Source organism: Nycticebus coucang, chromosome 2 (genome assembly GCF_027406575.1).
Source record: "Nycticebus coucang isolate mNycCou1 chromosome 2, mNycCou1.pri, whole genome shotgun sequence".
Lineage (NCBI taxonomy): Eukaryota > Metazoa > Chordata > Mammalia > Primates > Lorisidae > Nycticebus > Nycticebus coucang.
In genome coordinates this window covers 125,181,795-125,198,454 of record NC_069781.1, presented here as the reverse complement: position 1 = coordinate 125,198,454, position 16,660 = coordinate 125,181,795, and the positions used below count along the sequence as shown (strand labels likewise).

Sequence of the window (16,660 nt, the reverse complement as noted above, 5' to 3'; positions counted from 1 at the left end):
TCTGAATGGATCCAAACACCTGGATCAAATGAGGAAAAACTGGTGCAAATGAATTAAATGAATCACATACACTTGTGCACACGCATCCCCTTTCCCCCCTTTCTTGCCTGTGAGTCAATACAGGTTTTTAAATTATGAATTAATATTTCCTATAATCATAATTTATCTAATGAATATATTTCTAAACCTGTCAGTGATACATTGCAGTGGAATTTGCCCAGATCATAGGACTTGATGTCAAAAAATACCCAAAGGGCTTAATCACCAAGGACTGCAGCCAGCACTCATTAGCATTTATAAGGCATTCCATTACAGGAGATCCCTGGAATGAAAAGGTGAAGAACACTTTTAGAAGAACACAATATTAAAACCACCTATCTTTGAAAAAGGTTATATCGACTTTTCCTCCACCACTCCGATTCCATCAATGCCAGTGTCAGCTCCATGAAGTGGACAGTCTCATGCAACCGCTCACATTGATAATTCCCAAATGAACTTTCCCATTCTTCTGTCCTCTCTCCTTCTGTGGGTCCTGTCACCCATTTCACAGAGCATGAGCCAGAAGTGGTCAGGAGCAACCAAACCAATCTTCCCACTGAGCTGAAATGTTATAAAAGAGTTTTTAAATAGGAAGTAATTATTAAGTGCTATTAGGATAGGCAACCAGGACACAGTGTTCATTCAAGTCGTTACAAAACAAAAAATGCCTCATGCTACCCCTTAGGCAGAGCATGAGATGCCGCAGGTATCAGGGCCTAAGCACCGCAGGAAATTGGGCTAAAATGAGGCACTATTAGAAGTCTCATTTCACTTATAAAAAACTGAGGCACAGAAAGCTTGAATAGCTTTCCTGGTGTCGTGCTATTAATGCATAGGACAGCCAAGATTCAGGCCCTGCAGCCCAACTCCAGGCCTTTATGCCACCTTTCCCAAAATCTCTGCCACCGCATTTCCTGTTAAGTGACTTTCAGCATCCATTTTTAAAAAGTGCCACTTTACAAAGGGTCCTTCAGCAAAGCTTCCAGAGGCTACACAATGTGAGTGGGAACAGAGATGAATAGCAAAGCCCTCTCCATGCCTCTGACGTAAAATTCCTCCCATTCTTCCAGGCTCAGGTCACATCCCACATCTAAACACTCCCCCCTGACCCCGCAAAAAAAAGACCTCACTTGCCTTTAAAATACTCTGCTCCCAAGATATTACCACGTCATAAAGATGAATCTTGGCTTTCCAAGGAGACATGTTTTGAAACTAGCAATCATTTCTATTTTCTCTATTTTTCGTCTAAACATAAAATCACAATCAATCAAAAGTTTGTTTTTTGGCCATCAGGCATGTTGTCCAGTGATGCCATTGATCGGCTTTCACCTTCCAAAGTCAGCCTTCAAAGGCACTCTTGTCGATACCTGTATTTGGGAAACATTGTCAGTTTTCCCCTAGGAGTGGCCAAGCTTTCATCAAGTTACAGGGCGATCACTAAGAAACTGCTGAATACAGCACTGCCAATAGGATGTGTGTGTCCAATATTGACTTTCGGACCTCACGACTTATTTAAAAATGCAAAAGGGAAAAAATATCTTAAAAATGAAAGAATCTAAAGTTTTAAAAAGGTGGGGGAGTATCCAGTATCTCATCTCTAAAAATAACAGGCTTAATCTGGACAAATGGACTAAATTTTTAAATTTTTATTATTTTATTGCCCTCTAAATGTGTAGGGCTTTTTTGGGGGGGAGTGGGGGGAAGACATTATCTTACTCTGCTGCCAGGCTAGAGTGCTATGGTGTCAGCCTAGCTCACAGCAACCTCAAACTCCAGGGCTCAAGCGATCCTCCTGCCTCATCCTCTTGAGTAGCTGAGACTACACAGGACCTACCACAACACCAGCTAATTTTTCTACTTTTTGTAGAGATGGGGGTCTCACTCTTGCTCAGGCTGGTCTTGAACTCCTGAACTCAAGTGATCCTCCTGCCTTAACCTCACAGAGTGTCAGGATTACAGGCATGAGCCACTGTGCCCAGCGTTGTTGTTTTTTTTTCTTTTCTTTTAATGCTATAATTTAGTATCGGGTTCTACCCCAGCTTGCTTTCTTAGTTAGAAGGCAATTTAGAACAAAACCCCAGCAGTGTAGTCTGGTATTTGAGAGTACCCAAACCTTTGTAGGTTTACTTACTACCAAGTAGCCAGACTCTCTCTTTTCCTTGAATAATAGAAATGTATGAAGTACCTACTATGTGCAAGGCACTCGCATGCATTACCACTGATATTCATGGCACCCACAGTAAGTACGTTCATCTCCATGTTAGAAATGAGAAAATTAAGTTTTAGCAGTAAGTCCTACAGTTAATATATGGTAGATTTAAACCAGGATTTTTTTTAATCTAAAACCCAGACTCTTCCCAGTAATGGTGTGGTTGTGTTTAGGGAACTGTGGTGTGGGCCCCCATAACTGGCTTCCTGGAAGTTTCATAAGTTGTCCCATCCCATGCCTACCTCATCAGGACTGGTCTGCAGGAATACCAGCTGAGCAGAGAAGATCAGTCGGAAACTTCCTTCTCCCAAATCATTTCAGCTAGATACACAGTGCTCCTGATCTCAAGCAGAGAAGCTGTTTGGCTAATAAAATCTGATAATAAATGCCAAAGAGCTTTTAAAAAAAATGTAAATGTTAAACAAATCCAAATTCTGCAATATTCTCATATCCAAGAACAACATTTCTTAAAATGACATTTTAAGGACAACCAAAAAAAAAAGCCCTATTATCTTACCATCTAATTAAACCTGGTAACATGTTTTAAAAGGCATGCCTGAAGAAACTGTACTTGTGCTTGGAGGCATGCAATGAAAAGCGACTCAACTCAGACAAAATCATCTCCATAAAAGGATTACTAGTGAAGTTTCTAGTGATCATTTCCAGAAGAAAAAGGATGCTCATATACCAGCACATACTGTAAACACGTGTGTAGAAAAGGTTTTTCTGTATATTATTTCATACCATGCTTTATCACATAATTTAAACAGCAAAAATACTGATGCTTTTTAAGTTCTAAGTCAACTCTGACTCACAGACACTAGCAAAAAGCATTTCACAGGCAGGGGCTGGTTTTCTGACTGGTTGGATTCAGGGTGTTACTCCAAACCACAGAAGCTGCTAGGATCACACCAAAAAAGACATCGGGGATTGATCAGCAAAATTTACATGAGAAAAGAGATTAAACAAAAATATTATCATTCCTAACACATGGCACAAGGACTGGCTTCTTATCGAAATATAAACACCACCATGAGTGTTCATCTCAAAAGCACATGAGGCTGTGCTTGAAACAGAAAATTGCAGGGAGCTAGGGAGTCACATCTCCCTTCTCCCCAATGCCACCCACATCAGCTTTGGCATCTACTGTCACATCCTAAAAAGTCACAGATTCTGTGTCAGACTAAAAGAACATTCTTAGAGGTATTTCAGAAGCTGTCCTTGGGACAATTAGAGCTTTCAGAGAACTTCAGCTTTTCCAAGCCTGTGGATAATCAGAACATCAACCATATTTGCATACCGTGGATCCTGAAAAGATATTTTGATAAATGTTCCCTGATGTAAATAAACAAACAAATAAACAGTCACTGAGATCTATCTATGGGCACACCACAGGAATGTTATCCGGGTTTGAAAATGTCAACATCTGTATATATTTAAAAGCTTACATTCTGGGCCAGGTTTGATGGTTCATGCCTGTAATTCTGGCACTCTGGAAGCTGAGGCAGGAAGATCCCTTGAGCTCAGGAGTTGGACACCAGCCTGAGCAAGAGCAAGACCCTGTCTCTACCAAAAACAGGAAAACAAGCCAGGCATTGTGGCGGCCGCTTGTAATCCCAGCTACTCAGGAGGCTGAGGCAGAAGGATCACTTGATCCCAGGAGTTTGAGGTTGCTGTGAGCTAGGCTGAACCCCAGGGTACTCTAGGCTGGGCAACAGAGTGAGATTCTGTCTAAGTAAGTAAATAAATGCTTACATCCTTTATCAACATAAAAACACAGGGAGGTTATTCTCACATGAATATTCAGGAATCAAGCATGGAATTTAGATGTGATTATTTGCTTCGTGCCACAAATCTGTTATTACATAATCATCATGTATTTACAGCATCACTTGGGTCACGTGAAGGAAAAGAGACCTTTCCAGAGTCTTCAGCTTCATATATGCACAATCTGGCAGAAAATTGCTGTAAGGTGATATCTGTCAAGACCACACCATGTTTACCTCCACAATTGGGTTTAGCAGGATTCTGGGGCTTCACTGATCTGGTTATAAAGCATCCTCTGTGGTGAATGTTCTCACCTCTGCATTGAGCCTGGGAATGCATAGAGCAGCCACATCCAAACCCAGGAGGCAGAGGAACTTCTGGAATCTTTGTTGGAATGGGAATGAGGGTTGGAAACCCTCAAATCTTGTGGTTGAACAATTTCACTGCAATGGTTAAAAGAGCAATGGTTTGAGATGAAAAAAAATGAGAAAAAAGTAAAAAAGACATAGGCTTGATTTCCAACTAACTGGGTCACCTTGTGCAAGTTATCAGCATCTCTGAGTCTGTGTTCCTTTCAAAAAAATGGATATGACTCCTACCTAGTAGAGTTCCTAAGAGGATTAGAAGGACTAAGAGAATGCTATCACCCAGCAGAAGTTCAGCAACGTCAGATGGCTGGTACAATAAATGAAATACAGTGCAACCTCCACAGTTGACCACCTTCCTACACTGACCACCTCCTGAAGTCAACTTCATTGTCATGTTCATACACCACATCTACCTATCAGTACAGCAGGCCTAGCTGACCAGTATGTTACAGTCCCTTGGGTGGTCAACTTACTGAGGTTCTATTGTTTAGCTACTTGGTCTGTATGTCCTGTAAAGTAGGAAAATAAAAAATACCTTCCATTAAATGGAAAAGAAAAACTTTCGATGTAAAGGTACATATTGACAACTGAAAATAAAAAATAAGCAATAAATGAGTGGTTGAAGACCTTGAGTTAAAGACCACGGTGATAAAGCTAGAAACTGACACCAGGCTGGAAGCTGGAAAGAAAGTAGTTAATAAAACCACCAAAAACCAATCTGTTTTTAATGACTAGGGCCACACCTACCTGTTTAAACTTTTTCTTTTGGCACATAAATAGTTCATTATGTTTAAAGACAATTCATTATGTACTTTCTCAGCCCTGCCATGTCTTCTGGTACAAATATTAACAGAGAAAACTTCCTGAGAACCTTATCATTCTTTGAGAAAGCCACAAGTCTCTGTGCCAGGTCACATGAGACTTAAGGAAATGACAGAAATGTCAGAGAAATTCCACCTGTTTAGACAGGCCTAAAATGCTGAAGGCAACTTCTGCCAAGGACTTCCACAGACTTCACAACACAACACCACGGAAGAAAGTAAATGGCAAAAGTACCAAAGAGCATGTAAAGAAGAGAGGAAGGCTGATTGTGGCAGTAAAGCTTCAAGATGAAGATAATTCCTACAATGAACACCTCCTTAAGTCAACCTAATTGTCATGTCTGTTCCAGCAACAGACAAGAAATGTTCACGTGAAACACATCACTGTAGGACAGAGCTCCATTCTACTCCACAGACGTCACCATCTGACCTTGGGAGGGCACTAAGCAAGCCTGAGCTAATTCATGAGGGGACAATGGAAGGTGGAAGAGCTGACCCAAAAAGTCACTTCCAGAGTACAATCCTAGGAAGCTACCTACTTGTATATATTTTACATATGTTTTTTATAATCATTTTACATTAAACAGATAATGATGGCAATAATGTTGGTTATTGTACAGCAAGAAATAGAATCTTCTTTTCTGACATACTACATAAGTTATCAGACTAAATCTCAATAAGAACAAAAATCATTTTACCACGAAGACATTTGCACCAGAATGTTTATTGCAGCTCAATTAGTAATTGCCAAGTTGTGGAAGCAGCCCAAATGCCCACCAACCCATGAACGGATTAACAAACTGTGGCATGTGCACGGCATGGAATACTATTCACCCGTAAGAAAAGATGGAGATTTTACATCGTTTACTAAGAAGCACATTCTTCTTAGTAAAGTATCTCAAGAATGGAAAAGAAAAAAATCCAACGTACCCCACACTAATATGAAACCAATATATAAACAATTACATGCCCACACTAACAAAGAAATACAAATATAGTCTAGCACAGGAGAGGGAAGTGGGTGGGAGGGGGAGGTAGAAGGAAACTGGCTTGATCTCCCCTAATATGCACAATCTGAGGGTGTTCAGCTGGTCCCCTAGGTGAAGGGCTCTACTACAACTTGAACTTTACCTTGGAAGTGAGAACATGTAACCTAAAAATTTATACCCTCATATTAATTTGAAATAAAAGTAAATAAATAAAAGTTCTCTAACCATGGTTCCCCCAAAAAGATTATTACACAATCATTTTTTTTTTTTTTGCATAGGTATCTTGGTTTTGGGTGTGTGTGTGTGTGTGTGTGTGCGTGTGTGTGTGTTGGGGATGTTGATTGGTTTGAGGGGTTTTTTTTCTCTTTTACATCTTGGATCTGAAGCAATTCTTCCCAACACTTCTCGGAACGAGATCATGGTCACACACATAGGTTCGACACTTCCTTTTTAGTTTTCCAGATCAGTGGAAGATCTCTCAAGAATATTCATGTTCATTAGCTGACTTTTCATAAACAAAAGTTAAGCAGGAAAGGCTAGGCTTTGAGCTCCTCAAAAGTACCCATCTACCAATTTCTCTTAACAATTTCTCTGTACTTTGCATCCTTCCTCCACGCTGATGCCCAGATGGGCCTCAACCCACTGCCCCTCCTGCCTGCTGACCTTGGGCAATGCTGCCTCTGGAAGTTGCCCTCCCACCTGCTCCCTCAGCAGGCTGCCACACCCTCAACAGCGCTCTTCATTGCAATCACTTGTGAAATTGCCGACTTCCCCTCTAAGCCATTCGCTCTGAGGGGACAGGAATCTATTATTTACAACTACAACTTCAACACAGAGCAAGGATAGCAGAAGCCCAAGGCATAGTTTTTGGATAAAAGGACAAATATTTGTTTCTTTCAGCTATTTTTTGGCACATATTATAAACAAGTCTTCTACTTAGCTTGCAGTATCTAAGAAAACCTACATGTTCTATAAAGAAATTAATCTTTTAACATCCGTATCCGCAGCAGCCACAGAACAGCACTGGCCAATCTGTATGATATACAAAAATGATATGATTAATTTATGATATACATGATATACATAAATAAACAATGAGTGTTCTTAACAGAAAACAACAAATTAAGAGGATATATGCTAAACATTTTAGCTCCCAGAAATTACATGGGCTCAGACTCTATAAACACCAGCTTTCAACAACTACCTCGTTCACTTCACTGCTTTGGCTGATTCTTATTTGTTTTTCCACATTGAGGACCTCCTCCCACCAGCCAGATCAAACATGTCAGAGGCAGAGAGAGGAGGATTCAGCTCCACCTTCTAAAGAATGAGTTCAATCAGCAACACATCAAACAAATTATATACATCATGACCAAGTCGGTTTTATCCCAGGGTCTCAAGGCTGGTTCAATATACGTAAATCTATAAATATAATTCAGCACATAAACAAATTAAAAAACAAAGACCATATGATTCTCTCAATTGATGCAGAAAAAGCTTTTGATAATATCCAGCATCCCTTTATGATCAGAACACTTAAGAAAATTGGTATAGAAGGGACATTCCTTAAACTGAATTACTCAGTTGTTATATCAACTACATTATTCAATCACGTAATAATTTGTCAGTTATTCAACTAACAACCAAGACCAGTTCTTTCAAATCTCTGTATTGCCAACCTTTTTTTGTGGACTGCAAACCCTTCTCATATGCGACTGTCCACCCCATATCTCTACCTTGGGGACAGATATTTCGAACTCACAATGGCTCCTGAAGTCCTAATTCTCTGAAAACAGGCTTCTCCTCCTCCAATAGTAACTTACACTATTACTGTTGCCAACCCAGGGACCCAAGATAAACCTGATCCTCAGGCTCCACACCCTCTCTCATCACCATGCATATCCATCCTGTCACCTTTGTCATCTGAGTTATCTCTTGCACACCTCCCCTTCCCTACTTCCTTAAGCCAAGCCAAATAACCTCGCTCCTGAATTACATACAATAATGTCTTAACTCTTCCCACTGACTCACTGCCATGAGCTTATCTACTCTGTTCTCCCATAATGTTGCACAGCAAGTACTTCTCTTGTCTTTAGGGACAATGCCTGTCTTAATTCCCACTGTCTCTCCTCCAGTGTCTCACCTAACACTTAGCCCAAAGAGGCAACCAGTGACCACATGAACGAAGGTAAGCCTGGAGGAGACAGCTGGCACTCTCAGAATCAGATTCTGCTGCCCACCAGAAACCCAAATTAATGTCGACCTAAACATTTGTCTCTGGAGAAGTAAAGACATGGTGACCTGAGGTTCACATCCAAGAGCAAACCATCATTCTACACATTCACCTGTGTCTATATCTATGTATTCTTACTCATGCTGGACAGATGGAGCTATTTCACGAAAAAATGTATATGATCATGGACATGTGTTTTCAAGGAGGGAAAGTACAAGGTACAGCTCTTTCAGACACCTGGAAAAACATAATGAACAAGTACAATATCACCATCGAGTTCTCTGTGGCCTGGGGAGAGGTTGACCTTCAGGGAAAAGGCCCCCTGCCCTAACATTCAGACCAAATCCCAGCATTCCTGAACAAAGCCACCTTCCACAGTCACCCACATCGGTCCCACTGGGGAAATCCACATGGGCTCATAATAATGTTATGGGAAAGGGACTTTTCTATTATCCACTATGCACAGTCACGTCCATTCACATATAAAAGTTTAAAAGTTTGCACTAGCAATGAATGACAGTAACATTTTTCCTTTCTCATGTGGGCTTCTGTCACAACGGGAAAACCTTAACCTCCAGAGGTTAGCAAATGACAAAGATTATTAAATAGGGACATTCCAAGCAATCTCAGGCCTGCTTTCCAGACCTCTTGTGCAAAGCCAACACGTAGCAGTGAAAATTCTCCCAAGGGGGATAAAAGGGACAGTTCTGGAACCAGACTACAAGTGCTTGAATCCAGGTTGAACTATTTTCCAGTTGTGTGACCAAAACCACTCCCTTTGTCTCTCCCTGCCTCTATTTCTCACATTTAAAAATATTAATAACCCTGTGTCAACTTGGGGCTATCCTGATGAATAAAATAGTACTTCTTATCACAATGACTGGCATAACCTGAAGGCTCAAAAAATGTTAGTGATACAAATTATGTTACAATCATAATATATTAGCATTTGCATTAATTTCACTCTCTTCCTTCAGTCTCCACGAGGTATTTCCCACCCTACCAGTTCTCTTCAATACCAAGCAGAGTGGTTCCCAAACTTCAGCATTGTGAACTAAAATGAAATCTTAAGCATCCACCTAGCTGACTGAATAGATCGCCTCTTGGTAAGGAAACCCCAGAAATACTCTGAAGCTAAGTTGCAGGTGGTGAGAAGGGAGGTCAGACAGGCCTTGTCATGCCCCTTTCCCTTCTTGGAGATATGCGTTGTAACTCATTAACAGGCCTAAAGCCATGCAAAACGAAGCTTACACCACACCTGCAGGCTCTCAATTCACTTAACAGATCACTTGAGTCTATGTCCATCCGGTGGCTTGTCTTTGATTAACAGACTTCCTTAAAACATTTCAAGCCTTTAGACAAACCTTCATTTTCTTTAACCAAATTACAGTCAAAGAATCTGTAAATCCACCTGTAACCAGTAACCTGCTTTAAGATGTCCTGCCTATTAGGGCCAAGCCAAGGTACACCATCCATATATTGATTTATGACTTTATGTGTAATCCCTGTCTCCCTAAAATGTATAAAACCGAACTGTAACCCAACCACGGTGAGACCACTTACTTGCTCAAGGATTCTTGTGCATGGCTCTCTGGGTCATGGCCACATATATTCAGCTCAGAATAAATCTCTTTAAATTATTTTACAGAGTTTGGGTTCTTTCCTATTAACAGCATACACCAGAGCCGTCTGGAGGGCTTCCTAAAACACAGATGGCTGTGCTCCAAGTGCAGACCACCTGATGTAAGGGGCTTAGAGTAGAGCCTAAGAATGTGTATTTTTTGAGAAGTTAATTTCGGGTATGTGGGCTGGAAAGGCACATTGATAAACACTGAGTCCAAACCACCTACGCTGCCTGGAATGCCTTTCCGAGACTCCTTCATGACTAAGCAACTCCGCCAGCAACTCCAAACTCAGTTCAAGCATCAGGACCCTCCAGAGCCCCCAGGACTTCTGTATGCAAGATCCTACTACAATGTACCTTGATTAATGAAATCAGATCCCTTAAACTAGGAGCTCCTGACATTGAAGACCCTTACCTTATTCGGGGCCTGTGACATTTGAAAACCCTCAATAAATGGTGAGAGAGAGAAGCTGAGATAGCTGATGGCCAAAGGCATCCATAAAGACCCAACCAACCTAGAAGGTCTGGAAGAGCAGCTCTCAGAACTGCTAAATATTCTCTTTCATACCTAACTTGCAGGAATTTCTTCAAGTGGGTCCCCGAATTGTTTACCTTTCAGGCTACACAAAACCTAGATGTGCCCCCATTTCTCACCCCTATACACTCTGCTCCTTTACCCATCCCAACACCTTAACCAAATCAGGCCCACATTTATAAATACCTCCTCGGAAGGATGTAAATGCTCCTTAAGAGTTCAAGGTGTCTTATCAATTTCACTGCCAAATGAACATGGAGGAAAAAAATGTGCCAGGCGTGATCCAGGCTCAACATTCTACCTGATCCTCCCAGCACAGGCAAAGCCTTTCCTCAACAGTTAACCAGCAACATTCCAAACTAATTTAAACATGAAGCCCTTCAATTTTTGTGTATAATTACCAATAACTATAAGGTTTTAAGAAAGCAAGTGTTCTCCATGCAGGAAATATTTTAAATTCAAAGGACAATTTTCACTATCATTCTATACAGCATAATTTTAATTTGAAAATTCCTTTGATAGTACACATGCACTTAAAAGAATTGCCAGTTGCGTTGTTATGGATATCATTTACTCCAAAGTCAAATAAGGAACTTTCATTTTCCTTGCCAAATCAGCACACTGTGGTACTTTATACTTCCAGAAATAGACATAAGGAAAAATGAATTATTTTAAAATGAAGATCATATATTCAGGAATGAGAACAAATTTTTAAACAAAGTCCTAGGAGATGAGAGGCTTCTGTTCTCCTCACATAGAAAATAAATACACATAAAGATTTACTAACTGGCTCCTCTTGGATATACTAGTAGGCCTTTCAAAATGGTAGGGAACACATGTAATAAAATGTATCTTTTAAAAATAGCTATTCATCTGCTTGTCCCAGGTAAGTCATAGTTTAACCACATAAGTGCAATGAATACAGTGCTCATTTCTGTTCCTGAGGACTAACTACTTTAACCCTCCTTAATCCTTAGGAGACAGTCTAAAAATAGAAATTTGAATTCTCATTTCTATTAAATCTGCTGGATTCATACTTTCTATCCTCATGGCAGCATGAAAAAAGCATACGCACTCAAAAATATGCACATTCAATTTCTAGGCTCATCACTTATCTTGTACAAATTACTGGATTTCTTGCTGCCTCAGTTTCTCATCTGTATGGGGGACTAATATCTGCTTTGCATATTTTATGTACAAGATACCATGTTTAGCACAGTACTTGGCACATATTTGATTTTTAATAACCTCAATTCTAAAGATGGTTTTGCAAGTTCATAGCTCTTTGGAAGAAAGACTGGGCTCCTGACAGGTTCTTATTTAATAAAAAAAAAAAAATTATATTTTCCTTGCACTGAAATGCTTATTACCTGCAATAAAAGTAGAGCCGCTAAGGAAAAACACAGTGTCAAGTTTGCTCAAACACACACCTGTGAGCAATAAGCGTCGTAAATTCCCGTTCTCATCAACACCTATCCTACCGAACAGCACACCAGCTGGGCTCTCAGAGAGGTCTGTCCCTAACAGGCTTACAACAAATAATCTGTTGAATTCAGATGCTGCTAACTCAAGCAGAAACAATGAAAGCTAATGGAATCATAATCCATAGAAACCTCTCAGTAAACGATGAGTGAATTCTGTATGTCCAGAGAAGCTCGTATTCTAAAGTTCCAGGATTCCCTGAGAAGCCGTTTGGTAGACCAAGTGTTCAGACCAACATAACTTAATGCTTGCATTATGTAAGCGACGCTGCTACAAACCCTCAGACATCGCTCACAAGATCATTCAGACTAGAGAAAAAAAAAATATGAAGCCAAATCATTTTTAAAGCCATCACTACAGTATTTGTTTAAACGGAAGGTGCACTGGGGAACCAATTGCCTCTCAATTCACCACTACCATCCCCATTTTTTTGAATGTGGTGGAAACACTCTACAATCATCCTCAGGCTTACTGCTGTACCGAACAAACGTCGGCGCGAATCTCCTGGTCTCCACCGAGAGCGCACATCCAAGCCCGCCCAGGTTAGGGACTGACCTCTCCGAGAAGGGTCCAGGAGGTGGCGGTGTCTAACTCTGTAGTGCCCCGGGGAGACTGAATGTGTAGCCTTTAAAATGTAAAGAAATCCTAGGGCAGGCTGCTCACCCCTGTGCGCTTTCCAGCTCTCCAAGCCTGAGAATTCTGCCTTCCGTCTAGAGATGACCTTTCTCATCTCTAGACCGGTAGTTCCAGGGAAGCAACTCCGCTTAATTCCCTATCCTGGGACCCTCACGGCTGACAACTCTCTGCTTGGGTTGAGAGCAGACGCTCACCCCCAAGAGAGCGCGGGCAGGGACCCCGCCGCCCGGCCCACGCGCGCTGCCAGGTGAAGCCCGCGCCACCCTCACCTGTCCGAGGCCGCGCGCAGCCCGGGGACTGCAGAGCGTAGCCGGCGCTCGATCCTCACCTGCGCGGGACCCGCTGTTGCCGTTGTCGCCGCTCGCTAGTGGGGGGAGCGGCCCTGACGCCACCGGGACATCGCGGAGGGCGACCGGACTTCCTCGGGGCCCCCGTCGCGAGCCCCGCCTTAAAGGGGAGGAGGCGGTCGCGCGTCACCTTTGAGCCGCCTCCTCCACCCTAGCGTGGCGGCTCCTCCGGTTGTTGCAAGAAAGCTCCGCGGCTAGGTGCTGGGCCCTGGCTGAACGCAGAGGAGGAGATGACTTGTAACTCTCTCGTCTGGGTTGGCTTACAGGAAGAGGAAGGTGTGTCCAGTAAGTCCCAAGTAAGGAAAGAGGACAAGTGTGGCTTGCAACTTGTAATTTCTTAATAAGCCCTCTTCCCTAATACTTGAAGGAGTTCCTTTGCGCTCCTAGGCACCTACAAGATCAATGCGGAAAGCAGCCTCCCTTTTTACCTGCAGCCCTGACCCGGGAAGAGCTACAGAGCGAGGGAACCTATTAAACCTGTGCCTGGCGTGCGCGACTGTGCGGGGAGGTCCGTCACCCAGATCCACAGAACTCTGTTTTCTGAGCCCTGGGTCCTGATACGTAGATAAAGGTGGCGTGGGCGCCCAGCCAGATGTCCGCGTACTCAGTGAGACCCCGAAAACACTTTCGTGCAATTATTGGCATTAAGGTGCTTAGTAAATGTTTACCTTTTATTCCTTTTCCTTGCGTTCTTTTTCTCCCTCCTCCCTCACTTCCTGCTGTAATCTTATTGCGGTTTGCTCTGTTTCGCCACCTGGTCACTTTTCTTTTCTCATCTATTAATGAGCCCACGTCTGCTCAGCATCGATTCTGTGCTCTGCAAGGCGTAGAGTTGATCAGGAGGAAGTATGCAGGATATGATGCCCCCTCCCTTCAGGGAGGTCAGGGACTCCTCTCCCAGGAAACTGCACTTTGGAATTAAATGCAAGAGAGTTGAAAAAGTCTACCTCGGGTGTGGGACAGACTGGGCCTCCTATAGGTTACTGGGAATGGACGGTCTGTGAACTGGAGCGTTTAATTGGTGTAATTGGTGATTAAGACGCTCTGGCTTTGGGCCCGCATAGTGGCTCATGCCTCTAATCCTAGCAGTCTGGGGGGCCAAGGCGAGTGGATCGCTTAAGCTCAGGAATTCAAGACCAGCCTGAGCAAGAGTGAGACCCACACACACATACCGTCTCTACTAAAAAATAGAAAAACTGAGGCAAGAAGATCTCTTGAGCCCAAGAAAGCTACCTGGGGCCACAGAGACTGTCACACACACAACACATGCAAAGATGCTCCGGCTTTGGGGTCACAAAACCTTCAAATCAAACCCTGATGTAGCACCTAATTAGATACACTGGTGCCTTTCCCAAACCTCTTTGACGTTCAACTCTCCCTTTAATAAACTGGATGCAAATAATAGCGATTATATTTCCTACTTTCTGGAGAATAATTAGATAATTTACAAACACCCTTACTACAGTGACCTGGCCCATGGTAACCACTTTATCAAGATTAGCAAATAATAATCCTAAGAGAAATAGGGGAGGGAAGATAAAAATTTAGAAAACACTAGACTGTAGGAGAAAACGATTGAAAACAGCTACCATCATCATGCAATGCCTACTTACAATAATGGCTATCACAACTCTGCACCGGTTTCTGGCCTTGGCATATGACATGTGATCTTATTTAATTTTCACAAACCTGTGAGACAGTTAATAATATCCCTGGTGGGAGGCTAAGGCAGTGGATTGCTTGAGCTCAGGAGTTGGAAGCCAGTCTGAGCAAGAGCAAGATCCCATCTCTAAAAATAGCCAGGCATTTTGACAGGTGCCTATAGTCCCAGCTACTATTTGGGAGGCTGAGGCAGGGAGGATTGCTTGAGCCCACAAGTTTGAGGTTGCTATGAGCTAGGAATCCAAGGTACTGTACCAAGGGCAACAAAGTGAGACCCTGCCTCAAAATAATAATAATAATACCCCTGGTTTAAGATGATGCAACCATGTCTTTTAGAATCATGAGATAATCTGCTTGAAGATGTGAGTCAAATTAGCAGCAGAGTCAGAGCAAGCTAAGGCCCTGGGTAACTCTGGGCTTTTTCTGCTTCTCTGAAGGTTACATTCCCCCCACCCCTCTCCCAGAAGTAACTGGGGGAAATAGATTACAAAAGGAAGAAGAGAAAGAATAGTAAGGAAAACTAGCAACCACAGCTTTAAAACTGACTGATAATACAAGTGAATTAAAACAGTTACGTGAACCCATACAAGAAACCTTTTTGCCTCTAATTCCTGCCCCAGTGGAGTTCCTGTTCTGTGGTCCCCATAGCCCCACCGCATTCTTCAGCCACTAAACGCTACAGAAAGTGAAACAACTAAGAAACAGAAAGCTAAGGTCACACCTTCCCTCTCCCACAACAACTGTCCAGCTTCCATGGGTTTTTTGTTTTTCATTTTTAATCATCCAAACATGTTATCTGCCTCCTGTGTTCCACCCAGGGAATACTATTTTTCCTTATACCAATGAAACCTTGGTACCTAACCTCAGCAGAACTGAGAACAGTAATTGGACTCATTACACATCCATGTAGCTGATGATTTTTTTATATGTTGTTGTTTATTGAATTTCTAAAGAGGTTTTGAAGCAAGCATTATAAGCATTGGTTAGTGATATCATAATTACTTGTTTTAAAAAAATAAAATCTCCTGCAGCCTTCTCTCTTTGCCTGCATAATTCATGTGAGCAACACGATATTTGGCCCCTAACGAAATTGTAAACATGATCATTGAGACAGAGATTTCCCAACTACAGATACAATTTGGTTTTACATTTTCAACAACATGTGCTTGATGGCATGACCCTCTAATAAGAGCACCTGTGCTTTTAAATTGCAAATGGCAGCTTCTGCTGCTGTCGGCTCCCTGTACTCTTTTGCTATCACAGTACATGTACTACCTATACATTCAGAAGCACTGGAGTGGAGTCACCTTAGCAAAATATCACTGTCCTTGTTTGAATGAGCCAGGGTAGCTTAAATGGTTGAGTTACAATTTCTGTAGCATCACAGAATCCTTCCCCTTATGGGGTTAAAGGAGTCCTCCCTGAAAGAGAGAAGACCCTATCTGCAAATGTAACAGGATTTAGAACTCCAACTCCTTCCTGCTCAGAGGGACACAGTGGGCTTTCTGGGGTCATCCTACCAGAGCCGGCCATGTAGTCAAAGCAGCCCTGCTCCAGTTTGAGGACTCGGGGATAATTTTGTCAGTACAAATCCTCTGAATGCCCAAGCGAAAACTTTCTGAAGTCTGGTAGCAGCGGGGTAATGGTGTCAGGGCTTGGCACGTCCTTTGCCTTTCCTTCATTGGTGCTTCCTGTCATTTCTGGGCCAATAAAAGCAAAAGTTAAAAAAAAAGAACAGTTGAGTCATAGACATGTGGATCTAAATCTATTAGGAGGTGAAACCAGTGTTATGATTAAGGTAAAATTTAGTCCATTGTCCAAGTGGCAGATGTCTAATATGTGTTTTAAGGGAGTGTGTGTACCTTGTTACGTGACACTGGGAAATGGCATTTCTTTTATTGGTAGTGTAAATAGTCTTTATTATATTTGCTTTGTCCTGTATATAATC

At 42.2% G+C, this 16,660-nt stretch overlaps 1 protein-coding gene across 4 annotated transcripts in view; it reads right to left on the bottom strand.

Moving 5' to 3' along the window:
• Positions 1–13,151, bottom strand: part of MCTP2 (multiple C2 and transmembrane domain containing 2) — a 254,048-nt gene extending 240,897 nt beyond the window's left edge. For 2 of the 4 annotated variants that reach the window (XM_053581767.1, XM_053581769.1), the window contains exon 1: positions 13,032–13,150. The gene's annotated coding sequence lies outside the window, so the exon portion shown is untranslated. Of the gene's footprint in view, positions 1–12,972 lie in introns of all 4 variants that reach the window. The other 2 variants (XM_053581770.1, XM_053581768.1) reach the window with 2 other exon arrangements.
• Between the last annotated feature and the right edge of the window lie 3,509 nt (positions 13,152–16,660).